We start from the raw sequence: 19,558 nt of genomic DNA, 5'->3' as shown, positions 1-19,558 counted from the left end.
AGCATTTAGAATCAGGGATACCTAACTAAAAAATAAGCAAGGGGGCTGTGGGCAGACAGATTTAATTTTGAGATAAGAGAAATAGGTTACTGTAGGTAATAACTAGTAATATGAGGGAGTGTGTCACTAATTCTAGATTGGTACCCTATTAGGCTTAGTAACTTACCAACACACTATGTAGGCACACGCACTCCTGGGCCTAATCCAAATCATATTCATAATTTACCCTGTGCTTATGCACTCCTGTAGGACAGTTTTGTGTTAAAACTACTACTAAAACAAGTTAATATACATAGGCTAGGCTACTGACAAATACTGTGTACTCAGTAGCTTTAATAGTGTGATTGCGAAGCCTAAGCACTGATCGCTTCGTGTGGTGTATACAATAGAATAAAAGTAAAAGAGCCTAGCAACACGTTTAGGGTCTCATTTTTAGCAGGCCAAAAATAACCTCATTTAACTGTGAATCATTGCGCAATAACGGGGTTTTTTTTTCTTGATGTCAGATCTCCGACTGGTAAATAACTCTACTCATAGGGGTATCAAATATGCCATAAGGCTATAAAACTAATAAGTATAGGCTGTCAATAACTCTACTCATATGGGTATCAAATATGTAGGCTGTGAATAACTCTACTCATAGGGGTATCAAATATGCCATAAGGATACAAAACTAATTAGTAGGCTGCAAATAGCTTTACTCATTGTAAATAGTTACATCTGTAATAACATTTATCAAATAAGGGTCGTCGAGAACAACTTAGTGTGTTGATCACGAAAAGTTTGGTTTTGTTGTTACCTTATGATGTGACGAACCTGTGGTTGCTAAAAATGAATATGATAATTGTATGACATGGCATCAGTGTCAACTATCCACAAAGGGGTACATTTCACCTAATTTATCAATATTAGCTACTTCTGCAAAGTCATTGGACATTGGAATATCGTCTAGGTGTACATGCGACATGGAAACAAGGCACATGGGAGATGATACCGTATATCATTAGTAACGTGCACAGTTGTGGGTACGGATGTACATTTGTCAGTCATGATTGAGTCCTTGATCAATAGGTACAGGGACTTAAGGGGCAGAATTCTCTGTGCTACTCAGAGGATATGTTAATAACTGAATTCACATGGTGAAGACAACTATGTGTTCTGAATGGATGGCAAAAAAATGGAACGCACGAAACTCATGCCGATAAATGACAGTCGCACTAACTTAAAAGTTTGATCACATCACTCCTGTACTCCGTTTATTTACATTGGCTTCCCGTCTCTCAGCGCATCCAGTTTTAGATCCTACTTCTCACCTACAAAGCGACCAACGGGCTTGCCCCTCAATATGTCACTGGCCTTCTTACTCCTTTGCGTCGGTCAACTACAGTATCGCTTCGCTCTTCCTATCATGCGCCTTTGCTATTAACTCCTGGTCCACGTAGCCGAACTCGTTATGGTGATCTTGCCTTTTCTGTCGCTGCGCCTTCTCTTTGGAACAAACTCCCATTTCACGTCCGTGACTCTCCCTCCCTTTGTATTTTCAAGAGACAACTTAAAACATTTCTGTTTGATTCCTAGATTTTTTTTTCCCTTGGTTTCCTTTGTCTCTTTCCTACTTTGTTAAGCGCTTTGAAACGCTGTATTAAGCGCAATATAAATGTTTTATTATTATTATTATTATTATTATTATTATTATTATTATTATTATTATTATTATTATTATTATTATTATTATTATTATTATTATTATTATTATTATTATTATTATTATTATTATTATTATTATTATTATTATTATTATTATTATTATTATTATTATTATTATTATTATTATTATTATTATTATTATTATTATTATTATTATTATTGTTATTGTTATTGTTATTGTTATTGTTATTGTTATTATTATTATTATTATTATTATTATTATTATTATTATTATTATTATTATTATTATTATTATTATTATTATTATTATTATTATTATTACTAGTTCGAGTAGTGAATTTTGATGCTCATAATGTATAGGCTCTTAGCAACTATTTGCGATCTTTCGTTCTGTGAAAGTGAACATTTTAAAGAATTTACAGACTAAGTGTTTGTGCTGAATTGGAATTGGTGGTGAGGATAGAAACTGGTGACCTCGTCAACTTACAACTACTTGTCATATCTCTTCTCGCACAAAACTGTAACCATAAATGTATGATGAAGCTGGCTTTAACTTTTAAAGAAGTTGATCTGCTAAGGCAGAACACAGCCGCTGATTAATTTTAATGGGTAAAACACGCAAATGACTTGCTTTACAGGGAAAGATCTGTTAAAATGTGGGACCGTGGGGTTGAATTTGATTGGCAACATATGAACATACCCGAAAAGAATACAAACACATCAACTTTAAGGAAAGAAAATTATAATACGAACATTTTACAGGATATTAATAAACAAAATACAATGAATTTCCAACTCTCGGCCAACAGCATGAGATACGGCATAACATTAGATTATCCAAACTTAAATAATATATATTAAACACAATAATATGGTGGCCGCCTCAAAAATGAAATCATATTTGCCTAATTGCAGAATACCCCGCAACTATTGGATCTCACAGGTTATGACCGGAAGTACCTATAATCGACAATGCATTGTCGTTCCTGAGTGAGTGAGTTGCGGGGTATTCTGCAATTCTCCAAGATGGATAATAATTTTTATTTGTAGGTACGGCTGGCACTCCAATAGACTTCTGGGTAAGCGATGGGGGCAATATCCTGTTTGTTTGTTCCAATATAAGGTATAAAACAGCGACCGCAACCCCCCCCCCCCCCGATTCTCTAGATCAGGGAATACAGTAATGCGATATAACAATCATTAAAAGTACCAAGGGTTTGGTTGATGTAGGGAACGTTGAAGTAATATCATAGGTAGATATATAGAGTTGTTTGGAAATACAGTTCCAAGAGACAAATTATGCAAACATAAATATCGCTGTATGGAATATGTGATAATTATTAATGTATATCAGGATCAAAAGTTCTTCAAACAAATAAACTTCCTCCTACACCAGGCTCGGTTCCAGCAGCTCAATTTCTCTATATTAACCCCCCCCCCCCCCACCCAAACAGCTTCCAACTATCTTCCAAACCCCCCACAAAACCTCCAACCCAAATTCACCTTCCAGCTCCACGAATATATCAGTAACAGACAAAGCTCTCCTATTAGATCTCTTTGTTCCGAACCCAAGATATTGCATAAATAAATACTTAACTTAATTGATCAAATTTCCCACAATCCCCTGCACTGTTGCTATGACCAATGTTCACCACATAAATGTGTAGGAGACGTAATCACCATACTGCATGCTGCAGTGTTCTTCCTTGTAGAACCTCCTTTCCTTAGTACACCCTTACAGTGATAAACCGAGCCAGTACACATGTATAGTACACTCTAGCGATAAACATACTACCAGTACACATGTTGAAACAGTACACCATAGCGATAAACCTAGCCAGTACACATGTTGAAACACTACACCCTGGCGATAAACTAAAGTCATGTATCATAGAGTAGTATATAAGACAGTAAATTAAGCAGTTAAGGGAATAAACAATAATATAATAATCCGTATATAAATACATTCAAGCAGCAAATAGGGTAAAATATACAATGAAACTGTCAACAAGCCCCTGTTGGTTACACATATTTTAAGTATATTTATGTGGATACTAAATCACATTGAAAGTAAACCTGCAGAATAGTATAGCATTCACGTCACAAAAAAAGTCCGACGGCGTAATGGTAGGTTATCGGACTTTGGCTGCCCTTATATCAGTTTGAGTGGCAAAGTGAAACTAACTGCTGGCAAATATTTTCAAGTACAATCAAATTTTTCTATCTTGATCAAGTTATTCTTGAACATCACAGTCAATTGTCAAATATTTTCTTATAATAAAGACAGATTTCATTAATACAATCGAGAATAATACATTAGTTTACCAACGCCACAAATTTGCTAAACAAAACATAGATGATGGGTTGTATAGATCATGATCAGTGACGTGAGTAAAGGGGTGGAGGGTAGCCTGGAGGTATCAAGCTTTTCATTAAGCGAGTTTGGATAACAGTCTAAGCTTCACGTGGGATTACACCAGTTTTACACCAAAAAGCGAAATGTTTGCAGTTAAACTTTAGCAGGTCGTATCCCTGACTTGGCATATTGCGATCCCTTGCGCGAGTAATGACCTCATCAGGATCAAAGGCATTGTCATGGTGTACCTTGAACACGGGTGTCTTGAAAGGTATGGTATGTTCGATAACACCGTCTTGATAAGTAAATCTTATAACCGTCAATTTGTTGCTGTTTTCGTCGATTTCCGTGACTATCATGTGACATCGTGGATGCAGAAACCATCGATATAGAACCACGTGATCACCAGGAGCCAAGTCTCGAATATACTCTACCGTTGAGTCCTGATGTCGGACAGCCATTCTTACTATGCGGTGGTACATGACTGAATAGGTAGAAATTATCCTTTCCTTAAAAATAAAAACGAAATGAAATGAGGATTACCGAAGCCAATTCTTTTTTTTTTTTCTTTGCTTTTTGTTTGAATTATTCTCACAATGAGACAAACCATTGTACAATATCGACACAAGCAAGAACTATGTAAGCTGTTTAATGACTTCGATTCTGCTCTGAGCACGTGTACCCTTTCATAATAGGATATCGTCCTATCCTGTCTATGCTTAACGGCAACTTAGTAGGAAATAGTCAGCGTATGTTTATACAGTAATTCAAAGAAGCAGGCGATTTACAAGTTACAAGTCTGTTTGTTTTCTTTCCCTAAAAGTTCCTTAAAGGGTGTGAAGACTCGCGCTAAAAGAAACGTCTAATGACGGTAATCTGACCTAGTTTCGAAGGAGGTGTAACAGAAATTTTAGACACCACCATCGATCCCAGAAAATACACACACAGCTTGCTACCGTCGGTAATTAGACACTAGTGTACAGTCAGTACAAACAGCTGCGGTCAATACCCACAGCACATTGTACAAACGCTACAGCGATGGACATCTCACCTCCAGCTAAAGATAACAGGGTATCACGTTTCATTACTCTCTGCATTTTTTGGCGACAAGCAGAAAACTTCACTTGCAAGCAACGAAAAGTTAGCTTTTTAAAGATGGCGGCCAGCTGTTTGAGGCGAGTTTTCAATGCCTTTAAAATGGATGAATGAGACATTTTCTATGAGGAGGCTTCAAGACCAGTACGAGTATATAGCCTACACAAACATTGTTTTCATATGATTGACTGAAACAACTGGATTCCGTTAAATTATACAGTTTTAGAAGACGGTTAATCTTACATCGAAATAAAAGTTGTACAAGATTTGTGCAAAATAGAGAGCTTCATTTGAGTAATATTCCATTTGTATAAGTCTATAAAGCAGTGCTACTCTTTTGATAAATAGGAGAATAATTCTGTCATATACATTGCAGAAGTTTAGCTTTTCAAAGATGATTGATTGAAATACCTCACATTTTATCACGAATATCGATAGTAATCGTTAAAGGGGAAGAATTGAGATTACCTGAGATTTACAGTAGGATGTCATTGAGATTTGAGAAGGTATGCTTAAATCTAGAACAACATAAGCATACTTACCTTCTTGTAAATGTTGATCAACGATGGAATAGTAGTGTTGAAATATTTTTAATGTAATTCAAACACCGCTTTTGGCCCTGTGAGTTCGTTCTCACATCTGTGTATTGTAACAGTACTGTTCAGCAACCACAGCAATATTAACAATGGAAGTAAATATGCAACTTACCATATCAGTACCTTATACACAGCCGGAAATCTGCCCACGTGACTTTCGATTGTTTTTACCGATTTCGAATATCATTACGTTTGAATGACGTCGATCGGGTAAGGCTGCACGCATAGAGCTCTCCGATTACCATTTATTGCCAAATATGTTTCATAATGCCAACAAAAGACACATGCGCGTACAAACAAAAAATATTTAATGCATATAGGTGGAATGTTATGTTGAAATTTCGTAAATATTGCCGGAATAGTTAGGCCAAGAAATTCCATAGCAGTTCCACGATCTTGCAGGAGGATGCTTGGGAATCATTCCTTAAACAGGATTTAGCCTGAAAACAACTCGAAATGACCAGAATATTACGTTAAGTGAAATTCCTTTCTGATTTTGTCGCATTCAGAACGGCAAACATCTTAAGACGACTATTCACAGTTCGTAAAGAAGCAGATTATGCGTTTCGTTAGCGTGTCTGGCGGCCATATTGAATTTCGACTTGATGTTATCGCAGTATTTCAGCTGAAAATTCCTCTCGTGGTTTGATCGTTTGTGTAAACAATGCATTCTATCGTTTTATATTGGCGCATTTCTCCTGATGTAGGTAGGGATGAGTAGAGAGAATGTTAAATGCAATTTCAAATTAAATAAACTCTTAGTGGGGGTAAAGAGTATACACGCATGTCGAAAGCTATGGCAGGGGAGGTGGGAAGTGGAGACGGGTGGTGGGTCAGATGGGCACACTAAGGTGAGGCTCGTGGGCACAATACCCCAAGTTAAGCAGTCAATAGCCTTTATGAATTTATTTCATGGGAATGCTTAAGTAGTTTATTCTGTAGTATACAAGCATATCAACGCCCCCACCCCCGATCCACCATGGGGAACGTTTCATTTTTTTAACACCTGGTTGCTTATCTATTTAATCATAGGCTGACAATGAATCACACCATCAAAGCAAAAAATACAAGATTGAATTCCTTTTCAACATTTTCATTCATTGATAGAATATTTTGATGACAATTAAATCATCCACTTTTCATGCTGAAAAATGAAATATGTTTGTTTTATTGATAATAAAAATGAAAGAAAGCATATGTTTTCGGTGACCACTTTGACACTGATAAAAATTTATGGCTGTTCAATTGTACAAGTAATGACCAAAAGGGAACCAAAGCTAAGAGACTTGTGCATGAACACAAGCACATAAGTGTGACCACTTTGATAAAAGTAATATGGCTGCTCTATGTAGTTCTATCTCCAATGAACAAAAAAGGAAACAGAAATATCTTTTAAATGAAATGGTATACTTATGTGAACTCTTTGAAACTGACAAAAGTAAAATTATAGTACTACTGCTAGAAAGCATAGAATCAAGTGATACAATGATTACAGACATAATTCTACAGTACTTACAGGAGGATTTGCAAGAGAGCAAGTCGTCCTCTTTGGCAAGGGTAAACCAAAGTTTTAAAAAAGCATCCATGGGATGCGATTGCACCCACCAGGCAAGAGTATTTCATGTTGCATTATGTTTGGTTATTATAAGTGAAAAAAACTGAACATATCCGCAATACAAGATGTGCAGTGACTTTATGCATATATAAAGGTTTTGATAAATATAGAATTTTGATCTCTTTATAAGCAAAGGTACAGGAAAGCTACCAGTATGTAGGCAAATTATAGAAAAAGGCCAAAAACTCAACTTTTAAGTAATAAATGGATATGACCACTTTCGCAAAGACTAACATACAAATTATTGTGCAAAAGATATGAAACAAGTTTGCAAGTCATTAGGAGAAGAACCACTGGTAACTTGTCTTGAGGCAGTTAAATTCCCATTACCCATTACTATAATATTTTGAAAATATCTTTCAATGAATCAAGATATATAAATGCAAAAATGAATTTAAAAAAAGAACTTTTCTTCAAACAGAATACACGCATAGGACTTTCCATGGAAGCAGAGTGTTCACAGTGTTCAAGCCTGCGAGTTATACTACACACGTTTTAACATAACCATCTCAACTCTCCTTCAACCTACCCCATCTACAAAAAAAATGAGTGAAGACTCTGCATGCAGTTACTTGTTGTGTGGAAAATCAAATATTCCTTGTTTTGTTCCTGTATTGGGCAATCTTCAACCAGTAGTAAGAAGTGGAAATTTTAGGTTACTTGCTTCAAAAAAAAGAAAAAGGTGAATACTTAAACAAATTCTCTTTACCAAGAAAACATGTTTTGGTCTCCAAAATAAGATGCAAATAGGATGCTAACATTACAGTGGAAGCTTTTATACCACAGCATTGGACGGAAACATGAAAACATGACAGAAAAACTGTACTTGTAATGTGAGGAGCGACAAATCACAAACAAACAGTACAACAATGTTACATCAATAAAACAACACACTTTCACAAAGAAAAAGAACAATGAATTAAGCCTGTGACTGATTAGAAGGCAAGTGGTGACGTGAAAGACTTGATGCTGTAGTGACGATAACGTATTATTATTGATATGGCCAATACAAGGCAAACAGTGAGAAGCATATACATGTATAAGAGCCACAACAATCTGACAGGCTGGCGACGAGCTACAGTATTTAGAACATGTATACAAACACTAAAAATCGGAAACTGAAAAAAGTGTTACTTTTCTGAATTCTGTCACTTTGAATTTAGTGGTGAAAATTATGGAGCCAGAAATCAGCAATGAAAATTGACATTGCTGAAATAATCACCAGCTAGTGCCAGCCTGTTCAGCCTTTTATGATAAACAATGAGCAAACAGCAATCAGCAAACAGACTGAATGTTGACAACGGTGGTCATCATGAAAGCAAATTGTGCTAGAATTTCATACAAAATTTCATAAAATGTTGACTAAAGGTTGGAAGAGGTTGATATGTGTTGTAAGTACACGCAAAAAAATGGAGTGTTGAATTTGAACACTTTCCAGGTGTAACCGTTCACCCTACACCTGAAGGGTTACTCTGACCCTGAGTAGGGTTACATAATTCAAGTAGCGTGTATTTTTTACACCTGCAGAAAGTGTACTTTCAGTTCGAGCATTCCGATTGGTCAAACCTCCCATCAGCTGGATTCTTAGTGCAAGTTAAGTGTTTAAACCACTGACATTTACCGTTACTAAATGTACTATAGTAACCACGGCCATATATACGTGCAAGCCACATAACGTTACGTATTCAGTGTGCGATAACGAGCTACAATGGCATGGAAAATGACGTTATAGGAGACTGGGGCCTGGAAGAATTGATTGAAAAATTCGGAGGTATGTTTTGATATTATGTAAGTGAACGTGAAAAGAACGAGATATGCTTAGAGACCCACGACTAAGTTGGGTAGACGAATGCATTTGAATCGCTTGCGTTACGTAGACCTAACGTTAAAGTCATACGATAAGTTAATATAATAGGCTAGGTGCTGTTTGTCATAGTCAACTCATAATTGTCAACGAATCTGTGTAACCTACATACAAGTAAAATTAAACGGAATTGCCTACGGACGGACGGAGGACTTTGGTCTAGGCCTTTTATGTAACCTAGTGCATTCTATTCCTTTTGGGCGTTAACCGTAACTTCGTATACCCTGCGAGTCACTTTTTTAAATAGTAGTAGTACTAGCCTAGTAGGATATACTTAGGCTATTTCAAGGCAATGCATTTTTAATAGCATCGGGCATGGGCCTATAGTTACGCTGGTACTATGTTTAATAAGGGATAAACATATATTCATGTAATGCAATATATAATTACCACTAATTGCCATTTTAGCTTGTAAGTTGTAGCAAGTAGGCCGAAGCTGATGTGGATCGGTGATACTTTTAGACCTAGGCCCAACTATAATTTAGCGATATTATGGAAGTGATCTAGCTGTTATAGTTCATAGCCATCTACACAATTGCATACAATGGGAGTGAGCATTGTTTTAAGCATTGTTAACATGATGCATTGGTTGTAAAAGTTGCCTACATTGTCTGATGAAAGTTTAATGCAAGTTCCTGTTTTGACAAGGAATCACTATAGGCCATCTGGCTTTCTAGTTTCAAATGTGCTTGAAGAAGACAACCACAACTGATTAAATTGTGTGCATTTTCTTTAGGAATGTCAATGTTTTATGAGGGGTACTGTACATGTAAATAACTGCTTATGCTCCAAGAATGTTTTAACACAACTACATTATGATGGGAATTTTCTTTTCTTTTCTTTGTTACTTAGGTAGCATCAACTTGGAATTCTATTTGCAAAAGATTTCAGAAAGACCTCAGCAATATGTGTTACTTCTTGGAGGAAGCAAAATACATCCTCAGCAGTCATTTGTGATCATCGAGAGACATGCCCTACCCCAGAGGACATTTATGAAGCCATTGATGTTGCTTCATATCATTCTACGTGTTAAATCTGAATTATACCAAATTGCAAGTTTCGGTGCCTGGGAATTTTTCCAAAAAGTTGTCAACCAGTTGCCTGGTGGTGTGAAGTGCAACCAGATTCGAGATTTTTATGCTTACCGTGCCAGCAAAAAAGACAAAGTAACTGCAGTTGTCATAGACAGCACTCCACGTTTCCTCATCTCACGGATCAGAATGAATGTAAAGTTGTTGCTTATTTGGAATTGTCTTTGGGAAGAGTTGTTTCTTTGTGTTTAATTTGGAACACCAAAGGCACGAGCCAACAACAAAGACAAAGTAACTGCAGTGTAGCATTCATCAGAGACAGCACTCTACGTTTTCTCATCCCACGGATCAGCATATATATCTAAAGTTGTTGCCTATTTGAAATTGACTTTGGGAAGAGTTGTTTCTTGTGTTTAATCTGGAATACCAAAAGGCATTTGCCAACAACAAATACATAGTCACTGTAGTGTAGCAGTCATCATACACAGCACTCCATGTTTTCTCATCCCATGGATCAGAATTTCTCTAAAGTTGTTGCATGATTTGAAATTGACTTTGGGAAGAATTGTTTCTTTGTGTTTAATCTGGAATACCAAAAGGTATGCGCAAACAATAAAGACCAAGTAACTGAACTGTAGCAATTGAAAATGTTGGCACTTTTAAGTTGACTTCATTCCACAAGACAGTACTTTTATAGCCTAAATTGTTTATTTTACATTTAATGGGATATAATATATGGACCTCTGGAATAGGAAGGTAGTAGGGTGTTTAATTGCTGAAAATCGCACATTCTGAATTGTTTGTGTTGTCATTGCTTTTTGCTCTCTCTTAAATGTACCTCTCTGCTGTGAGCGATTCAAACATGCATCCATATATTGTTTACCTAATTACTAGGTAATAATTAACCTAAAACCTGTATAAAATATTTACTAAATGGGTGCTATGTAAACTTCTCTGGCAAAATTTACATAACAGTATTGTATTTGTGTTACATAATAAACATGTAAAACTGTACAAACCAGCAGTTAAGTAATTTTTACTTAAATGTTTTAGTGTTCTTATTTCACATGAAAATTAAGTATAATTTTACTTAACTTGTGTATCACGTTTTTTGAGTGTAAGTGTTATATTTATGGGATTTGGGGTTTGCAATTTCACCTGCAAGTGTCAATTGAACATCAGTAAGGTGTTGGCTATATTCAACACGCAAAAAGTGTAAGAATAGCCAGACATGTGGTGTTACTACAGCTCTCCCATCAACTGAGTAATAAACACCTTTGAAGAGCTAAATTTAGGGGACTGGGTGTGACAATGACACCTGCAATAGTTGATAAATTCAACACCAGCGAGGTGTTAGATTTTCAACACTCGGAAAGTGTAAAATTAGCAAGGAGGGTGTTGTCCCTGTACGAGCTAGGCTGAAGTGTTTGATATGACACTTATCGATTACTTTTCAACACTTCATTTTTTTGAGTGTATGTAAGCAATCCATTGTGGTTTCCATACACTACCTGTAGACTTAATAATGGACTCTTTGCTTCTACTCATACTGTGGAAAGAAAAATAAGTAAAAGTGTATCATGTGGCAGGCCCAATAAAGCAGGCACCCCAACAAAGGCAACAATAACATTATGCAAGTGACATATAGGTTCTCTGGTCTGAAGTTCTCGAGACCCATTTTGATTACCAGATTCCAAGTCCTGTACATCTAACCACTCTCAGAATTTTTAAGAAGAACCTTTTCCTACAGCCTACAGGAGGCTAATGGCTAATGGCTGGCCTTTAGAAATTTACCCACTTATATGCCTACTCCTAGGTGTAGCCTTCTTAGATTAGAAAAACATGTCTGAAATGGTGGAGCCTGGTATAGGAATTAGTTAGGCTATTGCTTGTACTATAGTACTTTTGTAAATTGTAGGCCTCAAGAAAGTTTGTGTGTAGGCTACGACTTCAAAAACTTCATACAACTGCTTAAGTTCTAGATCTCAACTTGGCTCTAATTTAGAAGAAGGAACACAATACTATGCTAGGAGCATTTAGAATCAGGGACACCTAACTACTAAATAAGCAAGGAGGCTGTGAGCAGACAGATTTAATTTTGGGATAAGAGAAATAGGTTACTTTAGGTAATAACTAGTAATATTATGGAGTGTGTCACTAATTCTAAATTGGTACCCTATGACTAGGCTTAGTAACTTACCAACACACTATGTTGGCACACGCACTCCTGGGCCTACTCCAAATCATATTCATTATTTACCCTGTGCGTATGCACACCTGTAAGATGTAGGATAGTTTTGTGTACGTATTACTGCTATAACAAGTTAATATACATAGGCTAGGCTACTGACAAATGCTGTGTACTCAGTAGCTTTGTTAGTGCGATTGCGAAGCCTAAGCACTGATCGCTTCGTGCGGTGTATACGATAGAATAAAAGTAAAAGACCCTAGCAACACTTTTAGGGTCTCATTTTTAGCAGGCCAAAAATAACCTCATTTAACTGTGAAATGACTCCACATTGTGGTATATTGTAGAAAAAATGTTTTACACCAGAAAATACAATCTTTAGTACGACTGGTGACGACGGCAATGTCACAGATAAAATCGGAACTAAAATTTAGGTACTCACCCAACTAAGGCTACAAAACTAATAAGTAGGCTTTAATCACGAAAAGTTTGGTTTTGTTGTTACCTTATGATGTGACGAACCTGTGCTTGCTAAAAATGAATATGATAATTGTATGACATGGCATCAGTGTCAACTATCCACAAAGGGGTACATTTCGCCTAATTTATCAATATTAGCTACTTCTACAAAGTCATTGGACATTGGAGAATCGTCTAGGTGTACATGCGACACGGAAACAAGGTACATGGGAGATGATACCTTATAATATTAGTACCATGCACAGTTGTGGGCACAGCTGTACAATAATATTCTCACTCACTAAAACGTTTGATCACATCACTCCTGTACTCCGATCATTTGCATTGGCTTACCGTCTCTCAGCGCATCCAGTTTAAGATCCTGTTTCTCACCTACAAAGCGATCAACGGGATCGCCCCTCAATATATCACTGACCTTCTTACTCCTTTCCGTCGGTCAACTACAGTTTTGCTTCGCTCTTCCTATCATGCGCATTTGCAATTTACTCCTGGTCCACGTACCCGCACTTGTTATGGTGATCTTGCCTTTTCTGTCGCTGTGCCTTATCTTTAGAACGAGCTCCCATTTCACGTTCGTGACTCTCCCTCCCTTTGTATTTTCAAGAGACAACTTAAAACATTTCTGTTTGATTCCTAGTTTTATTCCTTGGTTTCCTTTGTCTCTTTCCTACTTTGTTAAGCGCTTTTAAACGCTGTATTAAGCGCTATATAAATGTATTATTATTATTATTATTATTATTATTATTATTATTATTATTATTATTATTATTATTATTATTATTATTATTATTATTATTATTATTATTATTATTATTATTATTATTATTATTATTATTATTATTAGGGGTTCGAGTAGTGAATGGGATACTCATAATGTATAGGCTCTTAGCAACTGTTTGCGATCTTTCGTGCTATGAAAGTGAACATTTTAAAGTATTTACAGACTAAGTGTTTGTGCTGAATTGGAATTGGTGGTGAGGATAGAAACTGGTGACCTCGTCAACTTACAACTACTGGTCATATGTCTTCTCGCACAAAACTATAATCATAAATTTATGATGGAGCCGGCTTTAACTTTTAAAGAAGTTGATCTGCTAAGGCAGAACACAGCCGCTTATTAAGTTTAATGGGTAAAGCACGCAAATGACTTGCTTTACAGGAAAAGGTCTGTTAAAATGTTGGACCGTGGGGTTGAATTTGATTGGCAACACATGAAGATACCCGAAAAGAATACAAACACACCAACTTTAAGGAAAGGAAATTATAATATGAACATTTTACAGGATATTAATAAACAAAATACAATGAATTTCCAACTCTCGGCCAACAGCATGAGATACAACATAACATTAGATTATCCAAACTTAAATAATATATATTAAACACAATAATATGGTGGCCACCTCACAAATGAAATCACATTTGCCTAATTGCAGAATACCCCGCAACTCTTGGATCTCACAGGTTATGACCGGAAGTACCTATAATCGACAATGTATTGTCGTTCCTGAGTGAGTGAGTTGCGGGGTATTCTGCAATTCTCCAAGATGGATAATAATTTTTATTTGTGGGTACGGGCTGGCGCTCCAATAGACTTCTGAGTAAGCGGTGGGGGCAATATCCTGTTTGTTTGTTCCAATATAAGGTATTAAACAGCGACCGCCAATTTCACCTTCCTCTCTCCACGAGTTTATCAGTAACAGACAAAGCTCTCCTATTAGAACTCCCAAGATATTGCAAAAAAATAAATACTTAACTTAATTGGTCAAATTTCCCACAATCCCCTGCACTGTTGCCATGACCAATTTCCACCTCATAAATGTGTAGGAGACGTAATCACCATACTGCATGCTGCAGTGTTCTTCCTTGTAGAACCTCCTTTCTTTAGTATACCCTAATAGTGATAAACCGAGCCAGTAAACATGTATAGAACACCCTAGCGATAAACCTAGCCAGTACACGTGCAGTACACCCTAGCTATAAACCCAGGGCCGGATTTACCAATGGGCAACGTGGGCAGCTGCCCACGGGCCTCCACAACAAGGGGCCTCCACATAGGCCTACTTCATGAAAAAATATATATAAGGGGAAATTTGAAGAAAAAAAATTAAGTGTAGGCTGACAAATATCATCAATCAAAATCATATTGCGCGCGGCTTACGCCATGCATACGCTTGAAGTCATGTTCAATTTTAATTGTATCTCTTTGTGAATGGTAGAAACAGCTCAGTGGTTGTTTTCCCGTTATTGCAAATCACACGTCGGCAGACAAACATGATTGGCCTAATATCCAAAGTCATCAATCTCAACGTCTATTTTCTTTAGAACTAGGTTAATGGTTTTGGTCGAAACATTTCAGCACACCCTGACAGTGCGCCTGTCATCACCTCCCGCTAGATTTCAGACAGGTATTGCTAATTGATTCTTTTCATGTGCAATGATGAAACAACTGTCTTCTCACCCCCTCTACACACACATACACAGGCCCGTGCGCGTCTGGGCAGTTGGCAATTGGCATTAACAGGTTCGTCATGAATCATGTTAGTCCAGTCCAGCTAAAAGCAAGTTTAGGCCCGGGGTGTGAGTTTTTTTTTCAGTTTTCTGGGATAATTAGCATATGCAGGCCGATCAAATTCTTGGAAATGTGACAACACCCCCTTTCTCCAGAACCCAATTTCTAGATAACTTTAGTCATTTTTGAAGTCGGATTATGAAAGAAAATGCTCCACATCCCCTTATAATGGACCCTGACCTGATATTCTAACCCTAACCTTGATTTTGAAAACATTTTGCAGTTTCCAGAAAACCCAAATTGCCCACAACCGTCCTGAAAAATAGAAATAAAGCGCCCGGGCGTCGACGAAAATACTAGCCTCCTATTTCAAACAGGCCTACACACCGTAATGAAAATTCTTCAGAAATCACAAAATTTACTTCAGAAATAAAAAATTCTGCACCATTTCGCATCCAAGAACCCTTAATTATTGGGAAAAAATCCAATACCCTTCCCCTTACACACCTCCCCCAGGACGGCGATCACTGGAGGGGGGGCCTCCACCACTGAAGGTTGCCCACGGGCCTCCACATGTCTAAATCCGGCCCTGTATAAACCTAGCCAGTACACAAGTAGTACACCTTAGCGATAACCCTAACTAGTACACATGTTCACACAGAACACCCTGGCGATAAACCTAGCCAGTACACATGTTGACACAATACACCCTAGCGATAAATCTTGGCGGCTAGGCATGTGCACATGTTCACACAGCACAACCTAACGATAAACCTATCCAGTACACATGTTCACACAGTACACCCTAGCGATAACCCTATAGGCATGTACACATGTTCACACAGTACACCCTAGCGATAACCCTATAGGCATGTACACATGTTCACACAGTACAGCCTAGCCATAATCTAATGTCATGTATCAGAGATTGGTTTATAAGACAGTAAAGTAAGCAGTTAAACAATGATATAATAATCCGTATATAAATACATTGAAGCAACAAAGTACTCCAAAATATAAAATAAAACTGTCAACAAGCACCTGTTGGTTACACATATTTTAAGTATATTTATGTGGATTCCAAATCACATTGAAAGTAAACCTACATAATAGTATGGCATTCACGTCACAAAAAAAGTCCGACGGCGTAATGGTAGGTTATCGGACTTTGGCTGCCCTTATATCAGTTTGAGTGGCAAAGTGAAACTAAATGCTTGCAAATAAAAAAAAAAGCATACATCGTCTATGATACAGATATTGAACATCACAGTCAATTGTCAAATATTTACTTAGTATAAAGACGAAAATAATACATTAGTTTACCACCGCCACAAATTTGCTAAACAAAACATGGATGATGGGTTTTATAGCTCATGATCAGTGACGTTATCGAGTAAAGGGTAGAGGGATACCTGGAGGTATATCAGACATTGCCACTACATCCACCGTCAGTGGGGAGTAGCAAGTTCAATCTGGTGATAACCCCTCCCCCTCCAGCTGCACAAGCCAGGCCACCGATTGGTTTAACTAAAAAATACACTTCTCATCAAAGATGCTTAATCTAAACCTACCGAATACTAACAATTCTATAATGATTGCATTCATTTATTTTGTCAGGCTTTTCTTCTTTAGTGAGTTTGGATAACAGTCTAAACTTCACGTGGGATTACACCAGTTTTACACCAAAAAGCGAAATGCTTGCAGTTAAAATGTAGCAGGTCGTATACCTGACTTGGCATATTGTGATCCCTTGCGCGAGAAATGACCTCATCAGGACCATATTGGGGATATTCATGGATAACCTTGAACACGGGTGTCTTGAAAGGTATGGTATGTTCGATAACACCGTCTTGATAAGTAAATCTTATAACCGTCATTTTGTTGTTGTTTTCGTCGATTTCCGTGACTATCATGTGACATCGTGGATGAAAAATCCATCGATATAGAACCACGTGATCACCAGGAGCCAAGTCTCGAATATTCTGTACCCTCTTGTCCTGATGTCGGGCAGCCATTCTAACTATGCGGTGGTACATGATTGAATACGTAGAAATTATCCTTTCTTTAAAAATAAAAAATAAATGAAATGAGGATTACTGAAGCCAATTCTTTTCCTTATTTTGTTTGCTTTTTGTATTATGATTCTCAAAATGAGACATATCATTGTACACTATCGACACAAGCAAGAACTATGTAAGCTGTTTAATGACTTGGATTATGCTCTGAGCACGTATACCCTTTTATGATAGGATATCGTCCTATCCTGCCTATGCTTAACGGCAACATATGAGGAAATAGCTAGCGTATGTATATACAGTAATTCAAAGAAGCAGCTTTTACAAGTTACAAGTCTGTTTGTCCTTTTCCTTAAAGTTCCTTAATATCGATGAAGGAGACATTGTCTATGAGGAGGCTTCAAGACCAGTACGAGTATATAGCCTACACAAAGATTGTTTTCATATAATTGACTGAAACAACTGGATTCCGTTGAATTATACAGTTTTAGAAGACGTTTAATCTTACATCGAAATAAAAGTTTTACCAGATATGTGTAAAATCGAGAACTTCATTAAAGTAATATTCTATTTTTGTAAGTCTATATAGCAGTGCTACTCTTTTGATAAATAGGAGAAGAATGATATCATATACATCGCAGAAGTTTAGCTTTTCAAAGATGATTGATTGAAATACCTCACATTTTATCCAAAATATCGATATCAACCGTTAAAGAGGTAGAATTGTAATTTTTCTGAGATTTCCTGCTCGATATCATTGAGATTTCTTGTTCGATATAATTGAGTTTTCCTGTAGGAAATAGTACTGACGATAAAAGCTATGCTAAAAGTCAAAGCATACTTACCTTCAAATGTTGATCAATTATGGAATAGCCGTGTTGACAAAAAAAATATAATGAAATTCAGACACAGCTTTTGGTTCTGTTAGTTCGTTCACACAACTGTATATTGTAACAGTACTGTTCACGCTACTACATCAATATTTACAAAGAAGTAACATGCAATAAGAATACAGTGTCAACAATATGATCAGATCAAAGGTTGATTATTAACGCCTTAAGATTAGTCCTTTATCATGATAAGACATTTGTGGCAATGAAAGAGTAGCTTTCTTTAATTTAGTACTGAAAAGGAACCCGTTAGAAAGTTCCCGTATGTTTAGAAAAGAATCAAAATCAAAATAACTTGTTTCACTGCTCCTTGGGCCATGTTCCCAAAACTACCATTATTATAAAATTATAGCCTGCAAGAATAATCAATATATAAATATATAAATATATATATATATATATATATATATATATATATATATATATATATATATATATATATATATATATATATATATATATATATATATATATATATATATATATCGTTTACGACTTAATAATCACAAAAGCACAATCAGACTCAACAAAACCAGTTTTCCAGTGGCTGAACATTTTAATCTTCCACAACACAATATCGTCTGTCTTAAGTTCGCCATTATCCTGGGTAATTTGTCTAACCATAATAAAAGAAACTTGAAGGAAGTCGAATTGATCCTTAAAGTACGTTCACACTGTCATGGTCTCAATAGGGATACGGCTTTCCTTTCCGGTTTCAAGCACTTTGAGCAGTCTGTGGCTTACGGTAGACTAACGTGATTTTAATCACTCTTGGATTTAAAGGCATTAAATGTTGTCCTTATCTTTTCTAATATATATATATATATATATATATATATATTCCTTGAAGAATTGGCGAATGCTTACTGATGAACGTAGCCAGGACACCGGAATCAAGGTTTCCTAAAAGAAATCAAACCCCCAAAACAATTTTTATAGTATTTTCATTTTTCTAATCAGTAAATGTCTATAAAACAAGAAATTGTATAGGCTATACCTTATGCTAATTATGAACGTTTTTGTGATAGTGGCAGTCACAAAAGCTGACTTAATTACAGCAAGTATAAGGACTGGCATTGAAGAAAATCAACTTGTTGATTTTTCGTACTCAGGCTCCACCTTAGGTGACATTTCGTATAATACAAAAAAGTACAAAAGCACAACTTGTGTTTTGGGGATATTCGTCACTCTCTTGCCACCCCCTCTTTTGTAGGAAGAGGATGAGTATGGATGAAAAGGGAAGGGAGA

The 19,558-nt window shown here is 36.5% G+C and overlaps 1 long non-coding RNA gene across 1 annotated transcript; it reads right to left on the bottom strand.

Moving 5' to 3' along the window:
* Nucleotides 1-14,139: 14,139 nt before the first annotated feature.
* LOC139969948 (uncharacterized) lies at nt 14,140-18,506 on the bottom strand. The gene is made up of 2 exons (XR_011793839.1): nt 18,266-18,506; nt 14,140-17,467 (listed from the first exon to the last, which is right to left on the bottom strand). It is a non-coding gene; the product is annotated as an uncharacterized lncRNA (long non-coding RNA).
* Between the last annotated feature and the right edge of the window lie 1,052 nt (nt 18,507-19,558).

This window comes from Apostichopus japonicus, chromosome 7, assembly GCF_037975245.1.
Source record: "Apostichopus japonicus isolate 1M-3 chromosome 7, ASM3797524v1, whole genome shotgun sequence".
In the NCBI taxonomy this organism is placed as follows: Eukaryota; Metazoa; Echinodermata; class Holothuroidea; order Aspidochirotida; family Stichopodidae; genus Apostichopus; species Apostichopus japonicus.
The sequence above is the reverse complement of the archived record's forward strand: the minus strand, read 5'-3'. Positions and strand labels throughout refer to the sequence as shown.